This window comes from Leuciscus leuciscus, assembly GCF_965113295.1.
Source record: "Leuciscus leuciscus genome assembly, chromosome: 4".
Classification (NCBI taxonomy): Eukaryota; Metazoa; Chordata; class Actinopteri; order Cypriniformes; family Leuciscidae; genus Leuciscus; species Leuciscus leuciscus.
Genome location: NC_138728.1, coordinates 39,547,862 through 39,564,734, shown reverse-complemented (window position 1 = coordinate 39,564,734; position 16,873 = coordinate 39,547,862). Strand labels below are relative to the sequence as shown.

Genomic DNA, 16,873 nt, shown 5'->3' with positions numbered 1-16,873 from the left:
ATCAAAATTTCAAACATCAGGAGTCATACTTTTCATATCCCTGCATGTCTTCATTCATAGGGTGTTACAAGGTCTGGCAGATGCATGACAATCTTGGTGTAATAAAATAAATAAACCCTAATAAAATAAATACAGCCACAAGAGCTAGAAAGAGACCTACCAGGGAGCCAGCAATCCACCGGCGACGCTTAGTGCAATACACACAACATGCTTTTGTATCCGGCAAACAGAGCGTATTGCCAATGAGTGCAAACCCTCAGCACAACGTCCACTTATCAGCCTGACGAGGGTAAAACTGTTAACAGTTTAACATCCTGTAGACTCGAGCACAATTAAAAATGGCCGCAGAACTCACCTCCAACCAGGGCACGAGAAAGACGGTCACTCATTGACGCCAACTTAAAACCGCCACCTTAATATATATAACCCCTTGGACTGAGACGCTGATTATCTGTGTGTATCAAGGGAGGAATCAACACACACAGAGAGGATGCCACTAGTTCATTTTGAACGAATCTTTAATATGACTCGGGACTACAGAGTTGTCTCAGAGAGTGATTCGTTAATTTTGTGTTGACCGCGCATGCGCAACATCCTATGCTGTCAGTACTGGAAACAGAAACGAGTTCATCTCTCGAGTCTTCAGGTTCGGGTCCGAGTCTTTTATTCTTCCTGTCAGTCCCATAGAGACTATGGTGTCTGTACCGGAAAGAGAAATGATTAGTTCATTAGTTCAATCCACTGCTGAAACTTGGCCCTTGTTTGTCCTCATGGATGAGGTGTTGAGACAGAGGCATTGCACCAACCCCCGTCCTCATTGCCTCAATCCCTGAGGACACACCAGGGCCGAGTTCAGCAGTGGGTGCCCACGGTGAGGAGAGAATGCTGGAGAAGTAGAAGTTTTTTGGTGTTTTTTATGTCACTTATTTGTAAAAGAGTACAGTTATGTACAGTTTATTTTTGTAATCTAAGTTAAATGAAATGAGGTAATATACCTCCAGGTGGCCTCCACAATAGAGACCCTGGTAAGGCCTCCCTGCTGGTGGGACATCATCTAGGATGGTCTCCAGAGTGTTTGACTGCATATTTCCACTGTCCACTGCATTGTCTACCAACAGGTTTGCAGGGCTGACTCGTTCAACATAGAAACATCTGCGTCCAGCTTCGATTCTGCAATGTACTGGGGCCTCCACATCATCACTGGCTTCCATGACTTTGTTGGTCTCAATTGTGAGTTGTTTTTTTTAAACTGTCTCTGAGCTCCTCTTTAGACAACATTGTGTGCATCCTAACAATGTTGCTGGCCAGCTGGGAGAATTGGTGTTTTGCTGTTGTTCTGTTGGCTTTAAGCTGCTCCAGTGACATTGAATCAGCCATCCTCTTTTCCAGCGGGCTACAGGTAAAGTGATAGTTCACACTTCTTTATTCAATGTGAACAGTGTGGAGAACTCTCCCACTTGAAAAAGACAGCCCACTACAAGAAGAATTCAACTGGACTTCACTCATTGACCTAGACTTTCGCTCTTTTTCCTTCTTTTTTATTTTGAAAGTTTGATGCAGTGTTCATTCAGTCAATCAGTCAGCTGAAAAACCTTTAAATACAAATACAAACACCACCTTAAGAGAACAAATATATGCAGTCAAATACAAAACAGGATTTAACGCACACATGATTGAAATGCTGGATTTTAAATTACCACAAAGAAGACCATGTAAGTAAGCAGCAGATTTTCAAACATTTAAACAGTAAATACAACATCATAAACAAAATCCAATTTCATACAAGAAAAAAAATATGAACGCTCACTGGATATTTATTCATTGATTGTAGTAGGCTTAATTCTGCACAGAAGAGTTTTTTCTTCAGTCCAAATAATGTCAAGTTTGCAGTGCTCACTTTTCATTCGTGCTTTCTGTGGCTGCTACCCCCTATACTCTCAAATAGGGCGTTGAGGGGACAGCCATTTGAAGTGGTGTCTAAAACCATAGTGGAAGTTATTGAGTGCACTTATTCAATCCCACATTGCACTGCAATACCGAGTGTACAACCGATGTACTCTCAACGGCTGTCCGAACTCGCTCACTCCTTTTCATGTACTCCTTCAAGTGAACAATATTAGTGGACTGGTTCAGGAAGCGGTTATATTTTGGCGTGACATTTTGACTGGTATATAAACCCATGGATTAAACCCAGCCACTTTCCATTTTTAAATAATAATATTGGCCTTCCTCCCTATTATGACCAAATAATTGATTTACACACATTTGACAGCCCCATTCATTTTAAGCCAAATACGTTTATTACACAGTTATGTTATACAATCAATATATACCACCAGAAAATACACATTATATTCATATAAATAGATTAATCTATGTGGATTTTTTTTTCTCTTCTCCGTTATTTCTAAGCCTTAACTTGCGCAAAATACCGTGTATCACAGATCACATTAGGTCATCTGTAATGTATCTGCTTGTTTTACACTCTTTGACCACCAGCTGGTATTGTGAGCAAATGAAGCCACAAGAAATGAACCCTTTTGTGAACCACTTGGCTGAAAAGCTTCAATGCTTCATGAGGCTTCATCTCTCCACCACTAGGTTTTGTGAGACACTTTACTGCCATAAGGCTATCATTGAATGTTAGACACATTCCCCCTCAACTGATGCTGGTATGACAGAGAAGACCTGTTCTTTTAAAGAGCATGTAGAAGGGAAGGGTATGGACTGGCCATCCAAACTTTCAAAGCATGTTTTGATAATGATCATTAAGGTTTGCTTGCATTTAATCTAGGTAATCAAATGTTTTCATGTATGATTAAGAGGGGGGAGTGTAGGATCTAAGGGTTTTCAATAACCTATATTACTTTCAGAAAGCAACCATACATAGTTTTATTTTCTTTATTATTTTTTAAGAATATTTTCTTAGTTTTTATATTTAACTTCATAATCATGTATAATCATAAGTCATTTATTTAGTTGATTTATAATTTTTTCTGTAATGAGGTATGTTGTTATGGGAAGGAGACGAACGTTCAAACACACTTTTTAATTCTAAAATAAACAAACCCAAACCGAAAGCCACTCACGGATGACTGCCGCACATACATAACCTAAACATAGCATATATAGTCCAGGCCTGGTCCTGTCTTGTTCTTCAATGTCATAGCTTCTCCTTTTATGCTCCAGAAGCTCCTCTGTTGAGAGATACAAGACCGGTGCAGCGCGCATCATCAATCACGCCACTTCCACACATTTATGTGTTATTATAAATCATTATAATATTGTTATTATTTGATTTACATAATTCATAAATTTGACCATTTTATTATTATTATAATTAATCATTTGTCATTTTACTTATTTCCTTGCTCTTGCAATGCTTGCTATTGTTGTTAAATCTTACGATTTTGTGGTTTAAAGGGATGTTTGTCTTCATGGGTAGGAGATAAGAGAATGTCTCCATTTCAAGGTTTTTAACGTCACAGGACGATGTTGTCAAGCAGTGATTTCCCATTGTTTTTCCCATGGTATAATAACACTTGTTGGAATCGTACTGGTCAGATGAAGTCTGAGCATTGAACAGTGTAACATCTAGATGAAATCTGAGCATTGAAACATACACAACTAAGAATATAAAAAAAAACTCTGCTCTTTTTATTATCATCACTTTGTCTCCTGATTCTGCTCTTCCCTGGCTTTCTCATTCAAACTCTCAGGCTGATATAAGGCTGTTTATAGAGTCTTGAGGTAAAAGACATGACACTCTGTTGACAGGTTTTGCTGGGTTGCACACCAGACAAAACGGATATCTTTTGACAAGATCCGGCGTCCGGGACTGGATTTGATATTTCTGCTGCGGGGATTCCATCCATGTGAATTTTCATGTGCCTGTTAAGACTTCCTTTTAGAGTGAAACTTATTCCACACTGTTGGCAGGTGAAAAGGCTTCTCTCCAGTGTGAATTCTCATGTGGGCCTTAAGGCTTCCTTTTCGGTTGAAACGCATTCCACACTGTTGGCAGGTGTAAGGTTGCTGTCCAGTGTGAATTCTCATGTGGGAATTAATGTTTCCTTTTCGGTTGAAACTTTTCCCACACTGAGGACAGGTGTAAGGCTTTTCTCCAGTGTGAACTCTCATATGGGCTTTAAGGTTTTCATGATGATCAAAACTCTTTCCACACTGAGAACATTTGTAAAGCTTCTCTCCAGTGTGAGTTCTAATGTGCCTGTTAAGGCTTCCTTTTAGATTGAAACTTATTCCACACTGTTGGCAGGTGAAAGGCTTCTCTCCAGTGTGAATTCTCATGTGGACATTAAGGTTTCCATGTACACTGAAACTCTTTCCACACTGAACGCACATGTAAGGCTTCTCTCCGGTGTGAATTCTAATGTGCCTGTTAAGGATTCCTTTTTGATTGAAACTCTTTCCACACTGTTGGCAGGTGAAAGGCTTCTCTCCAGTGTGAGTTCTCATGTGGTCTTTAAAGCGTCCTTTCTTATTGAAACTCTTTCCACACTGTTGGCAGATGAAATGACTACCAGTCCCTGAGAAAGAAGAAAGAGAAAAAATAAAGTTAACTCCAATTTAAAGGCACAAATCAACAGACATTCAAACATTAATACATGTAAAGTATCAAAACCAACTGCAAGTGAGCGACCACAGCAGAACAAAACAAGAGAAAAAACAAAACAATGATGTACAATAAAACAATGAAAATTACCAACATATGTAACAACTTTTAGTGTTTAAATATCAGAAATTTTTTTCATTATTAGCTATTAATTATTTTTAATGTTTAATGTCTAATAATGTTTAATTCAGCAGAAAAACATTTGTGCAGATTTTTTATCAGGATTTAAGCCCCATCATTGCATAGAAACTGCTTGTTGAAGTTACAAATGACCTGCTTTTACCACCTGATTGTGTATCAAAGGAAAATAATGACGGATGTCTTTGAAACACAAAAACATGTTGAATTGCACAAAAAATGCATTGCATTTTGGGGTGCTGAAATTCTACATGGTTGTGTATATAAGCTGTGAATATTTCAACTGAAAACATTTCACACACAATTTCAATACCACCTGTAATATTTATAAGGCAATTTTGAGTCCATTTTATTTCGCTTTACAAATTCACTTTCACAAATTCAGTGGTTCAGAATCGGCAGAATATTCAACAGTGCACATCTGGGAACTGCAGGAATAGCAGTAGAGCACCGCTGCATAAGAACAAACATTACTCCTGAGGAAGACCTATATTTCTCCCTGTTGCTTTGTTTCCTTAACTTTATATAGTTGTGCTGTATCATGGCTTGTGTGTTGCTGTGCTGCAGTGCTGGGGTTGCCCTCATACATCATACTCCAGGATTCCCACAGTTGCGGGACATTCTTAACTGCTGAATGTGAAAAGTGTGTAACGTGGCTTCATGGAATAATAAAAAGACCATACTCAGTCAGTATACATTATACAGTTGAAGAAGATACACACTATATACAGGTGAGCCCAGCAGATGAGCCCAGAATATGAACGCATGTGCAAAGATTCACGTTAAGCGTATTCCCATAAAGAAAACCCTTAAAGATGTATGAGGTCGATCCCAGCACTGCTGCATAAAAAAAAAATATATATTAATAGTGCTTTAGTTTACCAGTGTAAATATTTTGTTGCATGAATATCTGAACATACAATATATCAAAATAAAGAATAAAAATAAATATTGTTAATATTCCATGTTAATAACCCAGCGTTTAATTTATCCTGATACGTGCGCTCATTGTCACAGTTGTAGGGTGTTTTCACACCTAGTTTGTTTGAACCCTCCAAACGCTCTCGGAACGGTTCAGCGTATATATGTGAACAAACAAACCAAGTGATCTCAGACCCCCCTAAAGGGACCAAAACCGGTTCGTTTGTGGGTCCATTTGTGGTTCGATTTCTTTGTGATATGTGAAAGCGATGAGGTCCATGTCCACTTTGCGTTTCGTTTCAACATAACTACTGCTTTTAGAAATATCGTACTATCGTGCTACAGTGTAGCCTATTTTATGCAGTTCTGGCACCTCTATCCCAACATACTGTACAACACAAAATACATTAACTTTACATGTTAACGCAGCGGTAGAGTTGCGCTCACGTGAGACTGCAGTTATTCGCAGTCTTGAACGTGTATAATTTGCATGCGTAAATAAATGCATAACATTAAACATAACATTTAATTTGCGGGCTGTTCTGAGGGCGTACACACGAAGCGTGCGCACTCTAGAAGCTTGAAGCGCTTGAGTGCAGAGCTAAGTTATCTTTTGCATCTTATTGGGCTTAAACTGTCAAATACACACACAAAAAAATACATAAACAGTCAGTTCTGTCTAAAGTTACAGTAGACAGTTGAAATATAAACAGATGCGTATCTTTACTCGTTCTGCATGAGCTCTTAAAGTGGCAGCAACCAAAAAAATACACGTTACCGCTAGTTCTTAATTAACAACAAAAGAGAAAATCACTCACTGATCTTCACTGAAAAACTTCAGTAGCTTAAATAAGAATCAGTGTAGCCTAAAGCTGGGTGATATGGCCAAAAACATTATCACAATAATTATTTTATATCAGTCGATATCGATAATTATCACGAAACAATGTCAAATCTTTATTTCTTTCAAGTTTAAAGGCAGATTTTTGCTCCTAAGTGAAAGTTGTAGAAACCAGAGCGTTAATTGTGGTTTTAAACTACTCTTTATTGTCAGAACATATGACAAACACTTGCCAAACAGGAGAACATTTCACAAATCTGAGGTAGAACATTCAAACATTTGTCATTTTTCCTTAAAATAAATATCTTTATTGGAAAATGTATTTCTTAGTTTCTGCATGTGCTAATGGGGGATATTGTTTCAAATCTTGAAATAATAAGCACAGTATCTTCAGCACAGTTTGCATTGCAGGCTGCAATATTAATATTACATGTTTTATCTCGAAACGCAGTGAGCTGACAGTGGTATTAGCTTGAGTTAGGATGCAGATTTACTATGTAAAATTTATGTTCATTAACAAAAACAGTAACATCTGTAAAAAAAAAAAAAAAAAAAAAAAAAAAAAAAGTGTAACGACCTCATTTTTATTTGGTAAAATGTAATTCTGACTGTTTGAGTTTTATTAAAATTAACCATTGATCATCCAGTATCATGCATTTACATTATGATAACCACAGATAAAACCAGGCATAACCTATGGCACCTCACTATCATGGCAAAATGTAACTTTATGGTTTCTATGGTTTTTGTATGAAAAACAGTAGCTTAAATAAATACTGTAATTATATTCCATTAGTCCTTTAATACATTGTCTACATTAATAATATAATACAATTCAATATGTATATCCCACATTTCACAGTTAATATTACTAGGCTAACGTTACAGTAAATCCATGGTAAAAAGCCTTCTGACTGTATCGTTGCACTGCATCGTTCTCCTGTTTGTCATCGCCGTTTCATCTGCCTTTAAACTGGTTTAAATCACGGAGAAATTTGTGTTCTTCGCTGAACTCAAGCGCTGCTCACTGGATCTCGTGACTGAGACCGATCAGAGTAAACGCATCTGCTCTAGTGAGCTCGCGCTGCGCTGCCATTTGGACTTTGAGCCGAGCAGATAAATGGTCCGTGTGGCGGGCGGTTCAAATTCGTTTTTTTCCACTTTTGGCGCATAAACATTATCGACCATTTATCGAACTCTGGATATCGTTTTATCGAGAAAAATTATATCACGATAATTATCTTTATCGTTTTATCGCCCAGCCCTAAGTAGCATATCATTTTTTACAGTGAAGTCTATGTAGCATTTTATTTTCTACATGCGTTTCTTCAATTTCGTATTTGAATGGTGCTGTTATATACACCTTCTGTGGCTAAAAAAATAAAACACTGTTTATCTCATTTGTATAGTATGCTTTGTATTTGTAATGTGCAGTTTTCTTGGGTCAATGACGTCACGGGTAATTGTTTTGTCCAAAGGCCTTAATAATAATAATAAAAAAACAAATATATAACATCCAAAGTATGTAAACATGTTTTCACTTGCTCATACACATGTTCCCAAATATCAGGTCATTCGGTACAACCGCTATAAAACATGGATAATGTTGTAATATTTAAAAAACTTATACTAAATATAAAATGTTTGATTGTCCTTTTGGTAGCTAGCTAGCTAACTAACAAGCTAGGCAGCTGGATATCAGCCTGTTAGCATTGAGTGAAGATTTTGTCATTCGTTATAACCAAAAGAGTCATTCGGTTAAACCGAAATTTTGGTTATAACGAATGACTTACTGGTTGTATCGAATGACAGCAATGTATGTTGGTCATATTTGTACATATCTGGAATAAATAAATACAACATTTTATTAATAGTAAATGTGCAGAGTATATTATTATATCATTTTGATTGAACTGAGGGGGAAGTTTGTCATTGTTTCTTATGATGACCATCCCTTTGTAGGCCAGGTCCTTAAGGTGATTGAAGATGAGCTTGAGGTCAACTGCATGCAGCAGTCTTCATCTGGCCAGTCAAACCTGACAAAATCTTCTACTTCAAAGAAGACTTGCATGCAACAATTAGTGAGCCAGAACCTCTAAATGCACAGTCCTCTAGATTATGCTCTAGAGACTGGATGGCTTTCATGAATGCATAGTAGCTTTTCGTTGTAGCACTTGGTCCAAGAACCATTAAATGGTTCAATGTTTTAAGGACTTTAATATAATTAATAATAAGAGTTGTATGTAATGTTTGTTCCAATAACAATGAGATGTCTTAATGTTTGACATTCTTTTTCATGAATATATAGCCTAGCAGCTCATCATTTAACAATTTAAACACTTGTTTCAAAATCAAAATGTTTTAATGTTTGAAGTACTTTTTACATTAATAGCCTATTATATTAACAATAAAATGTGCTTTTGAAGGTATTTGTGTCTGTTTATTGTCTTAAATATTCATAATGTCAAGGGCAGCAGACATGGTCATTCGGTATAACCGGCCTTGGTCATTCGGTAAAACCGATGTAGTAAATATTTAAATGGAATAATATTGTTTTTAATAACTAAAGGAACTACAATAATACAAATAATAAAGCAGATAAGGTTGGGTTTTTTTTTTTTTACATTTCCCCTTTTCTCCTTTCCCTGTGCAATGTTTTACTTGAATATGTTGGAGTGTTTAGAGTAGTCCAATAAAATTATAACATTTATGAGATCAGTGATCATTTTATTGAATATTTCTTCTGTGGTACACACTATATACTATCTCAACATCAATGTCAAATCAGTTTGACAATCATGAATAATTATCTGCAAATTAATCATTTTAGATATATTCATTGTTAAAGCGAATGACTTTTTTGGTGACAAATTTTGTTCATCTTGTAAAAAATAACAAAAAGTGTTAATTGATTATACAAACCACAAAATCTTATTGTTAACACCTAGGTAAACTAAAAAATGGTTTCAAATATAGTTATATCTCCATTCTATTTTTTTACACTTTTAAAAACCTTATTCGTCAATGACCCTCTTTTTTTTAATAACAAAGATAAAATAATGAAATATAGATTTTTATCTTCGCCCACTATAGCCTACATGGTCTGTCCTTCATTTTTCTGTTATATTTTGTTTACTTGCAAGGCTTAGTTTTTAACTAGGGACATAGGCTAAGTGTGCCTGTACTGCTCAGTCACTTGCAAAATAGTAAAAACAACAAAGAATCGTGATCAAACCATGAATCGTGATTTTCCTGAAAAAATCGTAATATGATATTTTTTGCCATATCGCCCACCCCTAAAAGAGGGTATAACCCAAGAACAGCGTTACAATGCCCCGTAAAAGTAAAAAAGTAGGCTACATGAGCACCCGTGACAAAATGCGTTGAAGTGGGGAGTCCGCTGAAATTAAGGATTCCAGTCCCTTCTACGACAACCTGGATGAAATTTTGGGTGCAAGCACTTGTGCTTGTCTGACAGATGTTGTCGAAGGTGGAAGTGTGCACATGCAAAATACACAGAAATCTGAGTTCTTTTGAGGTTGTGGTTCAAAGAAAGGGTCTTAGATCACTTCAGTGCAGAAGAGGATCAAAAAAGGAACCGGGTTCTCTTTTGAGTCCACTATATTGTGAACATCAAAAGGACTGAAGTCACTTTCGGCTGGTTCGCTTTCTGGTTCACTTTAAGTGAACTGGGTTTGGTTCTTTTAATACGAACTATATGTTAAAACACCCGTAAACACGATGGCTTTCTTCTTCCATGAGGGGGTTTGGCGTCACAATGACTTTCCAGGTGGACCGTTAAAGAACGCATCATCCTGTACAATTCAACCCATCAGATGATGACTTTGAACCTCCTGAAGTGTGTCACATGCATCAGATGTTCAGCCAGCGGTCCTGAGACGTTAACAAAATAACGAAATGTTATTATTCGAATGTTCATGCACACAAAAACTGCTGAGTGCTGCTAATTTTATTTTGTTGATCTAATATAAAACTTTATATTAAGAATAATTTCAATGTTTAAATGTTATATGGGTGTGCACGTAGAGGAATTGTTCCGTGTCTGATTTATTTATTTTAGCCTGTAGATGTGGAATCATGAGAAGGGATTTCCCAGATCCTCGAGAGTGGAGCGACGGCATACAGGGATTTCTACTATTTAAACTGCGATGGCGTTGATGGCGGGTCTCTCTCTTTGATCGCTGGGTCTCTCTCCAGGGTTTATACAGAGATTCTTAAATTGAATTTACTACCTTTTTACCACCTATTTTACTACCATCACAATATTTTTACTACCAACACGGCTTCAAACTTCAACTGTAGCAGTGTTAAGTAAAGTGACAAGTAAAGACATGAAATATCTTTCCAAAATGAATTAATAACATATTTAATCACAATTTAATGAGGCAATTATAACTTAATTTCAACACTGGGAGGGAGAGATAGAGAACCAGAGAGACTTAAACCTCTGTCTTTGGGTCCGACTCAAAATAAAAATAAATTCATGGAAGTTTAGTAAGGAAATAGGCCCGCACACGTAAGTTACCCTAATTGAAAACCATATAGACCAGGGTTGTCCAAACTTTTTTTAGTGAGGGCCAAATACAGAAAAATAAACAAAGGGCCCGGCCACACACTAGAGGTGACATATTGACACAATACACAATACTGTATTTTTACAACTTGGCTGTAAAACGCTATAAATCCATCCATATTTTTTTTCAAAAGCTATAAATCCATATTTTTTCCCCCAAAATTGTCTTTTTAAAAAGTATTTTGTCTTTTATTTCGTGTTTGCATTTGAGGAAAAAAACATGTTATGTAGCCTAACCGTTCGTTCTCCATTAAGGATGCTTTTAAAACTTTCACAGAGACATCAAACAGAAAACACAAAGCCTCTCTTTGAAACGAATTTCGTTTTGTATTAATTTTATCTTAATTTTAATCCATGTTTCATTATTTTGTATAATCACAACACGTTCAGACATGAACCGAAACTCAGCGTATAGGTAGCCTAGGCTACTCGCCTCACAGACCTAAACAAATTAGAAATATCCTATATCTATTATCTACAGAAAGCTTGAAATTTCTACTTTTAAACAGAACCATTCAAAACTAAATAAAAGTAGGCTATAGGCTAATCCGTAAGAAATGCATTTTTCTCCGGCGCGTTCACTACTGCGAAGATCGCGAGTCAGTGTCAATTTCATCTTTGCAGCTGACACAGAAACACTTGTTTATTAATAAACAATTAAAATGTCATAATATATATTTTTTACAGCGTTTAGGTGCCGTTTATGAACGCGTCACCACTGCATGAGAGAGAGAGAGAGAGACACACACACACACACACACACGCAAGGTCTCTCCCTCTCTGCCGTGCGCTCGCTCACTACACATTACAAAAGGCAATTGTAATATTTTTTTATTACTATTTTGGTATGATGAACATTCACCCGCCAGTGTGGCGGATAGCCTTTTGAGATTTACTCGCCAAACGGAAAATCTAACCGCACTTGGCGGGTGTTAATTTCGGACCCTGGCTGCGGGCCAATAAAAACTGGACCGCGGGCCGAAGTTTGGACACCCATGATATAGACCCAGTTAGATGGGGCTTCGAAAATGTACTACCTCGTCAGATGACGTTTACTACTTTTTACTACTTTTTACTGGCCTTAATTTGGCATAATTTAATTTACTACCTTTTAGAACCCCGCGGAAACCCTGCTCTCACATGATGGCCTCTCCTCTACCAGCTGAAGCAATCCAGTTTTTGACTATATTTTGACTTCATTTTTGTTTTTGTCTTTTTCTGTAACAGGTAGTGGATTTATTTTTCTTAATTCATGTTTTGTTATTTAGTTAGATCAGCAAGACACGCAATACCCACCTGTTTTATTCTCCTTGGGAGCTTAATCTTTTGTTTTTTTTTATCTTATGTGTGTGAATTTGTAATTGTTGCTTGTTGGATGTTCTTTGTATTAAAAGCTTATGGCGTAATCAGACGTCAAAACTAATCAATCGTCTGTGAATTCGTGTATGTTCAGTCCTTGCCTTTTTAAATGGTTTAAAATAGCTAAAGATGGTTTTGGGCCGTAACAGTGTATTTTGAACATAATAGCACATCTTAACAAAAATGTATAACTGATAATCGTGCAATTTTTTATTTAATGTCATGCATCTGATCTTGACAGAAGACGTGAAAGTCAAGTGCTCAATTTGTCTTTGATTTAAACAGTTTGTGTCGCTCACAAACATTCAAACAGTTTGTTGTGGGTCTGAATGTGACGTAAAGACTTACTCAATGAATATTTATGTTCAGGTATGTTAAAATGTTTTATGATAACATTTTGTTTAATTCAAGTCTTTTTTTTTTTTGATCATCTGATTTTAGTAACTAGCCTCCATGTTTTTGTTAGATACTATTGCATAATTAAGTGATAAAAATGAATAGTTTTCCTTGTTTTTCATTCAGGAGTTGATTTGGGGTTTAAATGTTATGGAAAATAGTAGTTTGTCTGGTCACGTGATCTCAACATGTCTGTCCACATGAGGCGACCAGCTCCAATAATCAAATAATTTGGACATTCATATGACATTCTTTAAAAATATCATTAATTTCTTTAGAGCTGGACAGCTTTGAGAATGAAACCAACCTGTTTGTTCCTCAGTTTCTTCTTGTTTCACACTGAATGTTTCTTCAATCTTCACATCTTCACTCTCCTCTTTAATAAACTCAATCTTTGTTTGTTCCTCAGTATCTTCATTTTTCAGTCTGAATGTTTCTTCAATCTTTATGTCTTCACTTTCCTCTTTAATAAATGCCATCTTTTTAATAGTGTGTTACATGGATCTCAGTCGCTTCACCAGGTTTTTTTGTCTGTGTTTTTGTCCTGTTTAAAATGAGAATAAACAGAAAGAAAAATCAACCCAAACTAAATCTGGGTGCGTCTTAATCAGCTCTAGTTCAGTAGTTCAGTTCACTGGTAAGAGAGTCAGTCAGAGAGAGTTAATGGACTTAAATCACCTGATTCAAATATACAAATAATACAGAAAGTTCATATTTATTATTTATATTTCGTATTTAATATGTTACAATTAATAGATTACACATTAACGAAAACAGCAGCTTTAAATGCGTAAAAAACACAAACCTTTCTATAACAGAATCACAAGAGCTGCAGGAGCACGGCGCAGTCTGATGACGTCACACAAGCAGACCAAAATAAAAGTCCCGTTCACATGCTGCTGTCTGTCTCTGTATAAAAGAGTAATCCTAGAACGGAGGGTGTATTTGAAGTCTCCCAGATAAACCTGTTACTTAAATAAAATTAATCAAACAAATCATATTACCAAATCATGTCACTAAAAATAATGCTTTATGTATATTTGACATTTTTTTTATATATTAACTAAATGACTCCCACTCCACCTGTAATATTTTTGCCTACTGATTCATGCATTCAACTTGGATTATTGTGAAATAATTAAGTTTAATTTACAACTTTTTTTTTTGCTTACTCTTTTAAGTTATAAGCAATTGCATAGAATATTTATTTTTCTGTATTATTTGCAGTGTGAGTAACGCATTACAAAAATAATGCCATTGCAGTAATATTGTGATGAACACTGGGGATTTCTCTTTTTGTTTGGCTTTGGCCCTGCCCATCTGAACCTTTCTGCAGCACGTTTTTGTTCTACGGACTGAAGGCAGAGATAATTGAACTCAACTGGAGTGACAGGACATTTAAGAGATGAGAGATGAGAGATGAGAGAAAAAGCGGCTCGGCAGGAAGTGAACGTGACTGGTTTCTCGCTCTCAGGGTAAGATGGGGACGCTTTGTGTTGCTCAAGACCATTAGGGTTCATCCGGCAACAACCCTTTGTCTGGCCTAACCCTAACCAACCCTAAGATGGGGATAACCACTAGAGTGCAGTGCCGTGTTGTGTTTTGCCGTTTGTCCTAGTGAGGGCGTACATTGTAAATGTTTGTTGAATTTATTTAAATGTTTATTTATATAAATGGTTATATTTTTCTAAATAAAATTCTCAATAAAGCGATATTTTTCCAAAAAGTCGTACCCGCTGTCCTCCATAAATCTGGTTAAATGAAATGAAGAGGTTTACTACAATATATTACTTATAAAATTCTGTGGGTTAAATAGCATGTCTATTTCCAGTAGCTGCAATTTGATGGCAGCCAGACAGGGAATAAAATCAGCATCTTTTAAGCCACTACATCAACATCTCTCATCACAACCACGGTCGAATGATAAGAGCAAATCATTTGTAACTCTAATGAGAGCTGTCTCTAGTACTATGATACGGTCTAAATCCTGACTGAAAATCTTCCCAGATTCCATTTCTTTCTAAAAAGGAACATAGTTGTGAGGATACTGCCTTTTCTAGTATTTTTGACTGAAAGGGTAGATTTGAGATCGGCCAGTAACTGACTAATTCTTTTGGATCAAGTTGCTTTTTTTTAATAAGATGTTTAATAATAGCCATCTTAAAAGTTTTCGGTACAAATCCTAATGACAGATATGAATTAATGATTTTAAGAAGAGGACGTTGTTGATTTAGATCAGTGGTTCTCAACCTGTGGGCTGTCAAGAATGCAAATGCGGCCCACGATATGCCGACCACATTTAAAAAATAAATTCCAGTTTTACAAAAAAATTTATTTAATTTTTTTATTAAAAAGAGTTCAAACAAATAAAAGTTTGAACTATAATGTTTTTTTTGTCATATCAAATCATTTTGGTGATCATATATTATTTCCAGACATGCGGAGACCTACTATGTACTGACCAGGTACCAACGCAACGCAGTTAACGAACACTCACAAGCGCGCGCTTTGGCAGAATAGTATCCTCAGTATCAGTAGCGATTCTTTTTTTAAATTTATGGATCAAAATGGACAAATGTGTTATTAGAGGAGAAAAACAAAATGAGGAACATACCAATGAAGGAATACATGCAAACAAGAAGAGTCGTAACATTAGAAGCGAAGGTAACTTTACTGGAAGAATGGAAGAATCAGTTTTCTGTCGGTGAGCAAGAATGGGCACCCTGTTTGCTCTGTAGTAAAGTACTTGGCATATGCAAAACCTACAATGTCAAAAGACATGTGAATTTGATGTGTTTGTTTAATACACTTGCATTTTAAATCAATAAAAATAACAGCATCGGCGCACGCGCACTCACGGCTGGAAAGCGGCCAACTAGGGCGAGCTAGCGGATTCTGTGCGAGGTGACAGAATGCTTGATATCGTCAGAGATTGGAATTACAATGCACTCAATGTTGTTTTTAAAAAGAGTTGATTAACATTTACTTATTAAGGCGTTTTTGTTTTGCAAGTAAAGAAGTTCATAAGGTCATTACTGCTATGCTGTTTGAAAACTTAAGAAGTTGAAGTTTTATTTCTTATTAATTTAGCCACTGTATCAAATAACAGTTTTCTTCTAAGAGAGAAGCTATTTGGGATGCTGAGGAGATGAAACTGATCAGGAAGATTATGTATAAAGCAAACTTAAGTGGCAGAAGTTCAACCATATTTGTAACAGGGAGTCATGATCTGAGATGTCATCGCTTTGCTGCAGAATTTTAATGGCATCAACATTGATTCCATGTGACAATATTAGATCTAGAGTATGATTACGACAATGAGTAGGTCCTGACACGTTGTCTAACTCCAATAGAGTTTAGAATGTCTTTAAATGCCAATCCCAATGCATCTTTTCCGTTATCCACACGTATATTAAAATCACCACAATTAGGACTTTATCTGCAACCAGTACTAACTCTGATAGAAAGTCAGCAAATTCTTTGATAAAGTCTGTATGGTGCCCTGGTGGCCTGTATACAGTAGCCAGCACTAATGTTAAACGGTATTTATCATTTACACTAGATAGTGTTACATTAAGCACCAACACTTCAAAAGAATTATATTTGAAACTAGACTTCTCAGTAATACTGAAAATATTACTATAAATTACAGCAACACCTCCCCCTTTTTCCTTTCAGACAAGGTTTGTGTTTATAACAGTAGTCTTGGGGGTGGACTCATTTAAAGTAATGTAATTGTCTGGTTTTAGCCAGGTTTCTATCAAACACAGCACATCTAGGTCAACATTGTCAATTCTATGTTATTCTGCGGACACCACTTAGACAACCAGCCATTGAGTGAGGACAGTCTACTAAGTATCTCATCACTCCGGCAAACAGGAAGGGGTCCAGAGCAAATTACAGTGTCTGACATCATACTTGTGACCTTTTTAATAATAATTTTAGTGATCTCCGACTGGCGGAGTTGAACATCATTAGTGCCGACGTGAAT

General features: G+C 36.3%; 1 protein-coding gene across 1 annotated transcript in view; it reads left to right on the top strand.

The window, feature by feature from the left end:
• LOC309497428 (uncharacterized protein) overlaps positions 1-16,873 on the top strand; it is a 292,681-nt gene that overhangs the window by 124,636 nt on the left and 151,172 nt on the right. The window lies entirely within an intron of this gene.